The sequence below is a fragment of the Brienomyrus brachyistius genome, chromosome 19 (assembly GCF_023856365.1).
Source record: "Brienomyrus brachyistius isolate T26 chromosome 19, BBRACH_0.4, whole genome shotgun sequence".
In the NCBI taxonomy this organism is placed as follows: domain Eukaryota; kingdom Metazoa; phylum Chordata; class Actinopteri; order Osteoglossiformes; family Mormyridae; genus Brienomyrus; species Brienomyrus brachyistius.
In genome coordinates this window covers 1551865-1565994 of record NC_064551.1, presented here as the reverse complement: position 1 = coordinate 1565994, position 14130 = coordinate 1551865, and positions in this window count along the sequence as shown.

Genomic DNA, 14130 nt, shown 5'->3' with positions numbered 1-14130 from the left:
AAAACAGACAGACAGAGCGGAGACAAGAATGTTTGTCCTAAAGCTGTCCGTCCGAGATGGTAAGGGACCAAGTAGAGTGCAGCAACGACAATGACAGAAAGAGGAGCGGTGGTCTGCCAAGTCCAGTGTCTGTGCTGATACTGCACTGGCCTAATTATACACACTCAGAAACACTCAGTGTGTCTGGGCACTGGCCAAAGCCCGCCGTACACATTATCATGAAACTGGAGCTCTTAGATGCTTCGGTGCAAATCTAAGAATCGGCTTTTATGACCATCAGACTATTTGGCAGACGTATGTGCTGTTTAATGGTGACTTGTGGCTCCCTGGTAGTCGGCCAAAACTGCAGGCATACTGAGTGCAGACATTGTTGGGCTCCCCCAATGGGGCTGATAGTGGCAAGACACTGGTGCTGTCCGGTGATTGGCTGAGGGCAGGCGCCATGGTGACGTAGACACCTCCGTTAGTGATGTCGTGGAAAGTTACAAATGCATTCTGGATCGTGAGTGTCTGCTTTTGCGAGGTGGGGATGTTCAGGGAAGTTTTTGCTCACCCCAGCTGCACCTCCTCAAGCTAATCCAATTTCCCTGAATTTCAGAAGGCGGCAATGGGCAGTTTCCTGTTTGTTGCTTTTTAAGTGTTTTGGGGCCACACGATAGCTTTATAAAGCGACACAGGAAATCGTCAGGACAAATAAACAGCTGCAGATAGACTTTATTATGATGCTGTACCAGCCAGCTAGAATATCTGCTTTCCACTGTGCTTAAAGTCCGGCTCTAATGTTACTGGAAAATATACGCTGGGAAGTATTCCAGAGGAGACACTTCAGCAGAAATGGAGCCTTCTTTTTACTCTACATTATATTTTCCTGCTGAGCACAGACCAGATGAACTCAGTTCATGAGTCGCATATTTAAAAATGTACCTGGGCTTTCCTCCAGGGGGCGGTGTTGTTAAGTTTAAGAGACCACACTCTGGAGCAGACAGGCATCTACAAGAATATGTTGCCACAGGCAGCAGTTAGTGAGCAAAGACAAAGGAAGGGCACAGCCTCAGATGAGATGCAGCCTGTGTGTGGGAGAGAACACAGCCTCAGATGAGGTGCAGCCTGTGTGGGAGAGAACACAGCCTCAGATGAGGTGCAACCTGTGTGTGGGAGAGAGAACACAGCCTCAGATGAGGTGCAGCCTGTGTGTGGGAGAGAGAACACAGCCTCAGATGAGGTGCAGCCTGTGTGTGGGAGAGAACACAGCCTCAGATGAGGTGCAGCCTGTGTGTGGGAGAGAGAACACAGCCTCAGATGAGGTGCAGCCTGTGTGGGAGAGAACACAGCCTCAGATGAGGTGCAGCCTGTGTGTGGGAGAGAACACAGCCTCAGATGAGGTGCAGCCTGTGTGGGAGAGAACACAGCCTCAGATGAGGTGCAGCCTGTGTGGGAGAGAACACAGCCTCAGATGAGGTGCAGCCTGTGTGTGAGAGAGAGAACACAGCCTCAGATGAGGTGCAGCCTGTGTGGGAGAGAACACAGCCTCAGATGAGGTGCAGCCTGTGTGTGAGAGAGAACACAGCCTCAGATGAGGTGCAGCCTGTGTGTGGAAGAGCGCAGACTCCCTACATTATAACCATAGAACTTTGAGTCCATCTTTTAGATCAAATAAGCCTCTAAAAGGTCTTCTTAAAACTTCCGTAAAAGATTAATATATAAATGTAAAATTTGTGATGTTTCTTTGGATGTCAAATTTGACAAAAAATAGCCATTATTGTGGCTAAATAACAATGAAGAAACAGCGATTAAATGTGGTTCACTGATGCCTGTGACTCTTGTATCTTTTTTAATGAGTGACTGATTAATCTACATGTTGGGCACACGACGGACTGCAGTGCAGACATATTTTAACGATGCACTGTAGGATTCAGTTTAGCTTCTTCAGCCAATTCATTTTAAACCATGACGAGATCACTTAGAATCTCGACAGTTATGATGTGCACCTTTGCGTAAGAACGCCCTTCTTTTGTTGACTTCCTGGAATTGGGTTCAGGCTGTGAGTGACTGTGTACTGGATACATAGTCATGAGCGGTAGATCGATGAAGGTTTTGCATTCCCAGGGTAAACTACAGAGCTGAATCTGAACACAAAGCTGAATAGAATCGAAGGCTATGGCTGAGGGACCACATTTCAGTTATGTGTCCACATCTGATCAACAGCCTTGACCCCCTTTGTGTTGCTGTTGTAAGGTCATGCCCCACAGGGTTTCCTGCTCTCCGGAGAGCCAAGAGCAGTATCCTCGCTTGGACCGAGCTCAATATTACAGTGACAGGCAGAAGCCCTGCCCACTGCACCTCTCCTGTATTCTGATTGGCCGTTAATCCAACAATGCCTATCCACAGTGCCTTATGTTCCGCAGCGTCTGACCTGAAATAAGACACCTAAGCCAAACCACTGACTACTCTGGGTTTTGGGTTCCTGGTGCCGTAGAGGATCATAAAGGCCATCATGCGGCGTCTGCAGTCTGACCTGAAACACGCTCACAGACCAGCATCAGTCTGTCATCCTCTTCAGGTGGAAAGTGGTCTTTGAGTCCTTGGTGAATAGTGCTTTGACATCTTAAAAGACCTTGCAGCAAAACCATATAATATGGTGTCTGTCTGTAGTCTACCGTCTTTGCTCTGTGTGCCTCTGCTTCCATCGCTGCATTTCCGCCGGTGGTCCATCATCAAAGCCATTGTTTACATCGATTTCTGCCTAGTTTTTATATTTCATGGCTCTTCATGCCATGCTAATGGACCGACATGTGTAGGACGCTTTGTGTGCTGGGGCAGTAACTTTCACCCTCAGCAAAGGGCATCTCATTTCTCTGTGCCAAGCCATAAAAAGGTAATTGATTAAGTGGGCAGAAAGCAGGAGGATCTGCTGCTGCCTGTGTCCTGTAATTAGCTCTGCTTTGTTGGCAGTTTATTGTGGCAGTGAACGTTTGTCCTCTGGGAAACGGCTGAGACGCATCTTGGCTTGTGACCACACTGTTTACTTAGCTCTCCTAAAGAGGGAAGGCCCAGGAGCCCAGAACGGCCAATAGGACAGCAGCATTGTCATCACTGCCCTGTTGCTGGATGTCACTCATATAGCTGTTTACATTTGTCTGAGATACAGAGATTTGTGTCGGTCACATGGGTCTGGAGATGGTGGCGGCTATGGTCAGTCTCGGGCCCAGTGGCATCAGCATACCCAACCACACCGAGTGGGTGTTAAAGAGGATTGTGGTCAGTGTACTTAGAGTTACAAAAAAGGGATGTTTTGGAGAAAATGCGTGCATCACTAGGCAGGCTCAGCTGAGGATGTTCAGGGTGCAATTTTGTGGGCAAAGCGTGAGCCTCACTTACAGCGGCGCGCCGTAAGTCTCCTAACACACTGGCACCGTAAGTTTTGGGGGGGGGGATCTAAGACTACAGCACTGCTGTCACAAGGAGGACTGTGGGTGGGGCCACATGCTTTAGTCCTGCCCACAGCATGGGGTTTTTTGTCGTCTAGGATTAAGACTTACTGAAGCAAAATACGTCTCAACAGGAAACACGCCCTGATGCCAGGATAAGCTGCAGCAAACCCAAGACACCAAGAGGTGGACAGATGAATTTCAAAGGAATTCCTTTTTCTGTAATAGGTATAACTTCCTGGCTTATGTTTAATCAACGGCTCAACAACCAGCGAAGCAGGCAGAACTGACTCTGTAAGAGGGGAGGGTGCAGGTCTGAGATGTTGGCAGGTATGGGGTATAAAATGCCCCGGAGCAGCACCAGGACGGAGGCAGGTATGCGGGGCAGGATGGGACAAGCTTCCTGCTCTCAGACGGGCTGCCGTAGGATCAGGCAGGACGCAGGGGTGTGTCGGCATGGAGGAATCTGACTCACCAGAGGCATAAGAGCCCACTGGAGTGGATGTTAGGGGAGCAAACTCTCTGCTTTTCTGTTGGCACGCTGAAGTCACGCACATTAAGCACACAGTGAAGCCAGCGGCTGTGGCCCAAATGATGACGGTGGCTGCCATTTATCCTCAGAATCGCCGTAATAACTGTGACATGCGGCCAGTGTGAACAGACATCACATCAGCTGCCTTCGCATTATTAGCAGGGCTCTGGTACAGCCTCCCCAACCCCCACACCCCAGGCCAGGCTAGCTCTCCGTGTACTCGCCCCAGTCAGGCACTGGTTAAATGTGCAGCAGTGGAGCAGACCCAGGAGAAGATGCTTCTCGATACATGGGGTCTATTCTGCAGACCTCATCTTGGAGCTCAGGGTCGGACAGCTCGGTCCCTGCCGGACCCTGTACCAAGAAGGCAGGGTGGGAAAACAAAAAGTATTGAAACACATACACGACATACGAACGGTGTGGCCCAAACACACCGCACATCAGCTACACTCCCCGTGAGGGCGCCAGCCCCTTAGCACCTCTGCAAAGGCCGTGGGAGATTTATGTGAACCGATTCCTGTCATGGCCACTCTGAGGATGGTGGTGTGGTCCAGACCATCACAGAGCCTCCACAGAGAAAGATTCTTAGCATCTTCTGGGAGCTTCAGAGAAACGCTGACTGTGAAACAAACACCCGAGAGTGTAAACAGAGCAGGAAGACAGCAAGCAGAATCCGTGAGGAGTCCAAAGCAGAAAGTAAGCACTGCTTCATGTTTATGGTTACCACTGCTATTTGGGCTAAATTATAGCTATTGAATAATGCAGCCCTGCACGCTTTGGCATTATGTAAGGCCTTGATCTTCAGCATTTTGTGTGCTGACCTGCCCTCTAAAACAGCCCTTCGCTTTCCTGTAATGACAAAGCCGACCTAGCGATTTCGCTGCCGTGGCTTGTGCCGCCGCTGTGACAAAGGTGAAAATGAAATTCCCCCCGTGGATCGAGCGGGAGCGAGCGGCGTGCTCCTTCTCACCATTAATGAGCTGGCCCCCGCTCCTCCTCCGCCAGTGACGTGGACTCCCTGCACCCACAGGCCATGTCCAGCTGTCTCGCTGCCAGGAGGCCCTCTGATGCTGGTTTATGACACGTTGGGGGAAGGGGGGGGGTTCATTATCACTCTCCCCCACCCCTCAAAAAGACGTCAAGTAGCGTGACAAGGTGTCGGTCATGTGGTTGCCCTGAGACAGAGAGCGCAAAGTGTCAAAACGATGCGAAGGGATATGAGGATGAGCATCAGTTCCGCTTTAGCATGAATTGATGGCGCTGTGAAGTGGCCCATTAAACGCGAATTTGGTTTGGTTTGCTTACATTAGAAACTCGTGCTGGCCAGTTGTCATCGATGTCCCCCCCCCCCCCCCCAGGCCCCCATGCATTTTCATCGCTCATCGTCTCTCTGTGACTGTTTCCTGAAGGCAGAAAACACTAACATACGACTTTAGAGCAGCTTCAGGTCGAGGCTGAATTTTCTGCTGCTCGGAAGCAAGTGCGCTCCAGTGTGTCATTAAAATATCGCAGCGCGGCAAAACCGGTAATTACCGCTCTCAGTTGGCGGCTAATGACCCCCACCGCAATGCGGCTTGTTGTCATTGGATGCTGGCCGTGTCACCTGACCCTTCTGCTTTCAGCCGTCCTCCCTGGGACATAAAAGGAGCTTTTTAAGTGCGTCTGATTGAATGACCAAATTGCTGGCGTGTAGGACAGTGTAATGGACCTCCAATGAAACAGGAGATTATCAGCTCAGTATGTCACGCATTGATTTTTGTGTTTCGTTACTAAACGGCAAGCCTGTCTGGGGTGGCCCAATCACCCGGGGTGCCCTCTCCGGAAATCCCACGCGCGCCCACTGGTGGGTTTGGGTCAAGTTTAGCAGATTGAGTTACGTGGTACCTGGAGCCTGAGACTGTTCATCCAGTTATAAAAACAATGATGCCCGGACTGGACAGCGGGCCTAGAGAGGGTCATGTGACCACCTCCCCAGTAGGACTGGCCTTTTAAAAGGCCGGCATGAATGAGGGGCTTAATAAGGCATGGGTTCCCAAACCTTTTAGGCCAAACCCCAAAAATTACAGGTGAGGTGGAGGGGGTGTCATTAGGGTCCCCCCTTGGCACATTTCCCCCTCGACTCTATATTTGACTGCTTGTGCTTATGGCTACAATGGAATATTTTTAAAAGTAAAATCACGTAATAATGAAAATAAGTAATAATGACCTTGAGTAAAAGTAGTATCAGCAAGCCCTAAAAATAAAATGGACATTCATTATGATGGGTTGGTGACAGGGGCTGTTGCCTTGACAAATGTATCAGACATACATTCTTTGCATTGAGTTTCCTTTAAGAGGCGTTGAACCATATAAAGCCAGTGTGTGACACTCATTTATGGGAATACATGACCAGTCATGCCATCCATGTTGAGCCCATGCAATGCATAGCCAATATCCCCATGATAACTGCATGCACCATCAGGGCAGGATTGGGTTAAGAACTGGCCCAAGCCGAGCAGTGTGTGTGTATGTGTGTGTGTGTGTGTGTGTGTGTGTGTGTGTGTGTGTGTGTGTGAATTATGAATGGAGAGTACCTACAAAGATATAATTATAAACCTGAGTGTGTGGGGGGGGGGGAATCCACCACAATAAAAAATATATACAGTATATATTCCACGAGTGTCTGGCTGCAGAAGGGGCCTGACAGCGCGTGTCCCCTGTCAAGCCTCTTCCACTCTCAAGCCCCTACGTCATTTCCGTTAAAACGACAGATTATCCGGAAATTCCGAGGTGACGATCTCCCATTCAAACATGGCTGCCTCCATGAACACGCTGTTGTGTGTTGTTGCTTTATATTTCAGCAGATTTGGAGAGAGATTATTTTTTCCAAGAGACAAACAAACAATCCGTCCTGTGGACAAATCCGTCTTGACAAACCCCAATACGTAATTTCTGTTTAAACGAGGGAATCCGTCTCAAACCTGAACAATATAGTTGTACATATGTGTGTGTAAATAAATGTAGTGCTACTGTATGTGTTATTATTGTGAGACATCAGACTATAGCTAATATGTACTTAAATCATTATTTTCTTGTGCCATATTTATTCCGTCAAATATTGTACTTTAATAATGTCAGCATTTCAATGTTTATACGGAAACTTTTAAGTCATAATCTAATAAACATGTTTTGTGCGTTATTGGTTATTGACAAAACGTATTTGTTTTACCCAAGATATGTGCCCAAGTAATAACATCATTTTAATAACGATGTCTAGAGTCCAGTGTTCCAACATAGATTTAGAGTGTAGTGTGCCTAAATAGCTAATTAGAACTTTCTTACCGTGTATTACACTATATATCACATATTAATACATACCTCAATATTATGTAAACATATGACGAAGTCATTTTTTAATAAAAAAACAAATAAAAATATTTTTAATTATATTGTGAAGACAATAATATAATGTGAAGTTGAAACAGTTGCGTAATTGCCTAATTTAAATAAACGATTGCCAGTAAAAAGTTGTGCTTTGGTACTGGCCATAATACAATATTTTTACTATGTAAATTTTTTTCTAAGGAGCCGATGAGAATTAAATTTCTACAAGAAAAACTACTATTCTAGTTATATAGAAACTATGTTGTTTTTAATAATAATAAAAAAATCCTCACAAAACAGCAAAAGGTTTATTTTTCAAACCAAACAGGATGTCAACAGAATACAGTATAAAACACTTAAATATATGAACTACTTTATGAAATGACAACAAATACTATATACAAATAACAGATCTTTGAAAATATACAATAATTTACAGTACTGCTGTCACGCGCGTGCGGTGCGGGTGAGGCGCAAGGACGGGGCGACGAGCAAAGAGGCAGGCGAGCCGGCAAGATCAGGGCAAACGGGGATTTATTAAACTGACGAGGACTAGGGAACATCGCACGAATACGCTCACAAGGTAATAACCACAATGACAGACAATGGACTCAGGCAAGGCACGGACTGAAATACACAGGACTGATCAAATTAACTAGACACAGCTGGGTACAATCGGGAGAAAACACGTGGGTAATCAGGGGGCGTGGCACACAGGAGGAGCGGGCCGGGCATGACAACTGCAATCAGTGATTAAGGATTTTTCACTAAAAACAGATGCATATATATGACTAATATAAAAAATAACTGACATCGGGTGCGGAGAAGCAGGCGAAGGGAGCCGTGAATGCGAATAAACGGGGTTTAATCAGGGTAAAAAGGGAATCACAGGGAACAAGGCACGTAGCAACAACAACGACAGATCTGGAGAATGAAATAGAACACACTGAAATACACAAGACAAACAAGATCAAACAGGAAAGCTGGTAACAAGCGGGATTCACACGAGATAAATGAAGTGGGCGTGGTCCACGAGGTCTGAACGATCGGTTGTGACAATAACAATGTACTGTACAGTGAACCTACTACGCTAAACCACAAAACACGATTAAGCTCTTGTCGGCTGTGTTTTCTAAAAACAAATGCATGTCTTTGAAACATTTGAAAATTGAAAAAAAAAGGGATAGACAATGGTATCTTTCTCTTCTTCAGTGTAATATTCAGTTATGAAGTCCATCTTGCCACTCCTGATAACGGTAAGTCACGTCGGAGTCACGTCGTCTTGCCTCTCTATATATTTGTATATACAGTAGCTGAGATGACTATAAAGTTTACTTTGTCTTTGGCTGACTTTTGTATGTGACCGAGCACTACTCTTAGGACTTTTTTAAGGTAAACATGAGTTGCCTGTACTAAGGCGATGAGTTCAACACAGGCGTATTTCGATGTGATAATTAATTTTTAAATAGTTAAGTCATACATTCCACGACTTCAGAATTATCCGCACGACAAGATGGATTCTTATAGCTCGCGACAAGAAGATTTGTCGTTCGAACGGAAATGACGTAGGGGCTTGAGAGTGGAAGGGGCCTGACAGAGGACACGCGCTGTCAGGCCCTTCTGCAGCCAGATGCCTCTCATATATTCTCCAGTTGCTCCAGGTTCTTCATTTACATTAGCGTGAAATTGGGGGGCTTTGGATTATTATAATGACTGAGGACACATTCAGAATAAACTCAGGACTAATTCATTGCGTTAAATACATCTGCGAAGTAACTTCCATCAATCTGATTTGATCTGCTAACATTTTAAAAGCGTTCATGTAACTCTTTTGTGATTTATTTAACTGGATCTAATGGATAAGAGTGAATAAGGTTATGTCTGTCTAGGAAATGAGATAGATTAGTACAGCAGTGAGTCATGCCATTACAGGAGGGACTTTTGCCACAAACTAGAGCTGTTTCCCTAATATGGCTCTGTGCGCCACTTGGACACTTCCTCAGGAAAATTGTCTCAGGGTGCAAATTCTACGCTTTTGCAAATTTTCCCAGTCAGTCGTCAGAAAACAAAAAGCATCCATTGTTGTGGCTATAAGACCCTTTTGAAGGTCTGGTACACTGTAAACTTCCCATTGGACTAAATGATTGGGTTCCTCACTAGACAACGATGATGTTCTTTGATCTTCCTTCCTCACTTCTTCCTTGAGTATGCCGTCATTGCCGCTTCCTCCATCTCGGGCCGATGTGCGACAACCCCGGTGGGGCTTCTATGACTCTGCCCGCCACCAGAGAGCAACCTCCTGTCTCAGGCCTCAGATTTAATCTGGAGTGACAGAAGACGTCTGTCATTGACCAAGGAGAGACACAAGAGTTCTGAATCGTCCCATGAAGACTGTGTGTACCCCAGGAATGAATAAGGTTACTGGATGAGATTCAGATGAAGAGAGAGGCTAGCATCATTAGTGATCAGCTTGGTCAACTAGCCATCGTTGCTGACATATTGCGTGGCAGTTCTTCCGACACAGCAAATACAGAAATATGCTGCATATGTTGGCAGTTAAAGCTACATTTTTTTGCTAACAGAATACAGCAGAATTCCAAATGGAATGATTCATGAGAAAAGCTGAAGATACAGTGTGATTTTACAGGAACAGCAGGGTGGCATCCACATTCCACCTCACCACCCAAGGTCTAAGGATACAAGGGCCAGCAGAGGACAAGAGCCTTGAGGCCGCATGCCGCTAGCATTTCTCTGCAGGCCTCTGTGTCCTTACAGTCTTTTGCACAATCTCCAGAGGTCTGTGGGTTTTCTTTTTCCTGAGCTCAGCCCTGCGTAAGACACCCCTCTAGGGGGCTGTGAACAATCATCCCTCAAGGGTGATGAGGTCTGTACCAATTGCTCAATACTAACTGGCATGCCAAGGGCACTGGTGCGCCGTGATTTTCAATGTCACATTGTTTTGTCGGTTCTTGTTTATGCAGATGTAGATCTGCAGTAGCGGGAGCACGATATCCTGCCTGCCGTGCAGGGCGTCGAGCTGAGGGCCGGGCAGGAAGCTGGCCTGAGGAGATTGGGACGAGGCTGTTTGGCGCTGGGAGTGGGTCCGTTGCAGCGGGTTACATCATCCCCGCAGGGGACGCCTTGCCTGCTGCTCCACTCAGCGGCTGCTATTAGCAGGCCCGCTATCGCATCGATCGCCGTTATCACTGGCCAGGCCGGGGCCGGCCTGCTCTCTGCACAGCGCTACAAAGCCAAGGGCCTTCCGGGGTAGCGGCTCTCTTTCAAACACATGGCGTGGAAATCGGGAACGCCCCGCGTCTTGGGCAAGCCGTGCCGACATGGTCCCCATGAGAGCATCCGAAAGATTTTAAAGCCCCCCAGTGTGAGGCATTCTTTGTAACAAAGTAACTGTTTCACATTTGGTCCAAGCCATTGTCTCCTACAGAGAACAGTGAAGAAGGGCGTATCTCATGAATTGGAAAGTACCCTGCACAAAAGAATAAGGAACTGCATTCGGAGCAGTTAGACTGACTCCCGCTCTGTGACCCCTAATGTGACCAGGGCCCATCCAGAGGCACAGGACAGTCCCATCGTCCCTCGCTTATCCTGAACAGGATGACGCAGAGCCAGGAGATTATTCCAGGGAGACACATGGGACGCACGGCAAGGGACACCTGGCACTGGATGTCAGACCCTGCACTGGATGTTAGACCCTGCACTGCATGTCAGTTTGCTATAGGACATCAGTCCTTAAACTTTTTGGACCAAGTTCCACTTCCGATCAGACCAAAGCAGCTAAGTACCACATGGGCAAAAAAAAATAAAAAATCACAGTAACCTGAATCACAGCAACAACTTACCATGGTCCTCTTGAGTACCACCTGGTGCTCCAAGTACTACAGGCTGAGAACCAGTGATATAGACTATTAGGTATAAACCAACAAACAATTTCAAATATTAACTGTTGCTTAACTACACCGTCCCTTGTACCTAACAGAACTCAAAGAGCTCAGCGGCTTGAAGCAAATCATCTAATAGGGCATTTGAAGGAAGCTGGCTGCTTTACCCTGGATGTTCTCAGAACAAAAGTAGGACATTTATTTACTATTTTCAGCTTTCCCTCAGTGGAGCAGGGTACGAAACATCTCTGACTGGGATATTTTCACCCATCCAAGGACAGTGTGATGAGAAGACTCCATGTCCAGGGAAACTGAAACAGTGTGACCTTAAAGAATATAAAGGGTGCATCAATTCATACAGCATCTCTAGAGATGCTGTTTGTTTGGGGGATGTAAGCATAGAGAAGTCACCTCAGCTGGTCTGAATGAAGGAGCTAAGGAGGATGGACCGATTAGGAACCAGGAGTGGTCATGACATCATAAATGAGACAGGGAGCACCTCTCTTTATGACGCATGAATTCATGAATTTTTTCACCCAGATGCTGGTTGTGAGCAAAATGTACTATCTGAAGCAAAAAGTCAATAGTTACACAAGAAACAAGACAACTCTGTGAAGACTGAACATAATGATCCTGTGAATTGAGTTAGAAGAAGCAGCATGTGGCGTAATTTTAATTTGCAGCATTAAGTCTAACACAAACAAACGATCGATTTGAAATCTCAGAGAATCCTTTTCAGAGAATCTCACTATAAAATTCGTTGTCTTCTCATTTATACCTACTACTGTTTTTTTTTTTTCTTTTGCTTAGTTGGAAACTTAAAATGTCGCCTCACCAATATATTCAATTAAAATCACGCTTAACACTTTGAGTAAGGGGACTAGACCAGGCCCCCACCTGAGACTCAAACACAAATAAACAGTATTACGGGAAACCGGTGATTTAGCAGCTATATCCATGGCCAATAACTGGAACTATAATTTATTTCGCAAAATGTGAAAACCATAGACAAAGGAAAGCTGGGTTAGTTACAGACTTGAAAAGCATTTCCAAAGACCTAACAGCATGGCACAGCATTCCGAGGGACATACTTTGGTGGCATCCTTAAAGAAGGAATAGTTAGCACCCACACGTCATCATCTCCGAATGAGACAGGGTGTATGGCTGGGGTGTGCTTTGTCTCACTAAACAGTGACAGGATCTGAGCACCCAGGACAAGGCTGGCACATAGTCTTAGCCATACCTACCCCTGCCAAGAATCAACCAAGCACCTCTGGAGAGATTATTAATGCAGATTATTTACCGACAATGTCATTGGCTGTCCGAGGGGTAACATTTTCTTTGGATTTAATCAGTACTTAAACCGCTTCAGTCATCTTGCTGCAAAGATGTACAGAAGGGTCAATTCCTGAGAAGAATATCCACTAATCACCCACCGTCTTAGTGACCTGTCATTCCTCTGAAGAGATAGCCAACCCAGGACGCTAGCATGTTAATATACTGCTAAAGCACCGTTGCTGTAAATACCAAATCGGAGAATACATTTTGCTTCTGCATAGAGGGGACATATTAATAGAATGATGTCACACATGCTCTGAGACAGCAATACTCACACCTTCAAGCTGCTATGGCTAAAGATGCTAGAAGCTAAAGAAATGAAAGAATATACCAGAAACAAGCTGGACTAGGACGAAGAAACAAATGACTTATTCACATAAAGGAAAAACCTAAAAAGGAAAAGAGACATAAGTCTCTTTTCTAACTAGCAGTGGTTATATTAACAGCCATGACATTGTGCTGAACTGCACCAGTGCTTGTGATTATTCTGTACTCATCTGCTAGCTTTACCTTGGATCCAGTCCATGGATAAATACACTTCATCTGAATTTTCCTTTTGTTCATTACATTACAGCCTGTCTCTCTGCTGGGCTTCCTTCCTGAAAAGTGACAGGGACACGGTAAGGTGAATCCGGATAAGTTAAGTTTCTATTATATACCCCATTAGGGGAGTTTATGTCAACGTTTATCTGCTCAGAATACAAATGCCAGAAACAGCTTAAAGCATTTGAGTAATTAAAGTTTTGCTTGCTACAGTGTTTGCATTTTTCTTGGCCCTGAAAAAATCATGTTTGCACAGTTTCAGTCAAGCTCCCATTTGTATCAGGAGATGCGTGGTGAACTGTTCATAAGTAATTCATCACTAACGTGCACATACCGCGCTGGCGTTCGTACACCTCGATTCGCTCACGGCTTTGAACATGCCGACGTGAATTAAGGGCGTGAGGGAGTCGAGTAAGGTGAGCCGGGGAGCGCGAGCCGGCAGGATTGGCGCCATGCGCAAGAACGCGACTCAGCGCCCCAGACTCGCGCCAGGCGCGCGCGCGCGCGCGGTAAACACGCCACGAGCTTCGCGCTGTAAGTCTTTCACGAAGTAGACAGGCTGCGGCGAAGGGGGGGGGAGAAAAGCCCTGCTGCTCGTGTTTTTTGGAAACTTACAAATTTAACTATTTCTTTAAAATTACACATACATTACAATTCAGGGAAAAAAAACAACGTGTCAACAACAATAACAATATCCTCCATCATTATACAATAATATCAGGATATGAATATATTTATTAATATTATGTTTATATTTAGGGCGCACTGTTGTGGTTAGCACTGTTGCCTCACACCGTTGGGACCCGGGTTCGAGTCTCCGCCTGGGTCACATGTGTGCGGAGTTTGCATGTTCTCCGGTTTCCCCCCACAGTCCAAAAACATGCTGAGGCTCATTGGAGTTGCTAAATTGCCCATAGGTGTGCGTGTGTGAGTGAATGGTGTGTGAGTGTGCCCTGCGATGGGCTGGGTTGTTCCCTGCCTCATGCCCATCGCTTCCGGGATAGGCTCCGGACGACCCAGTAGGATA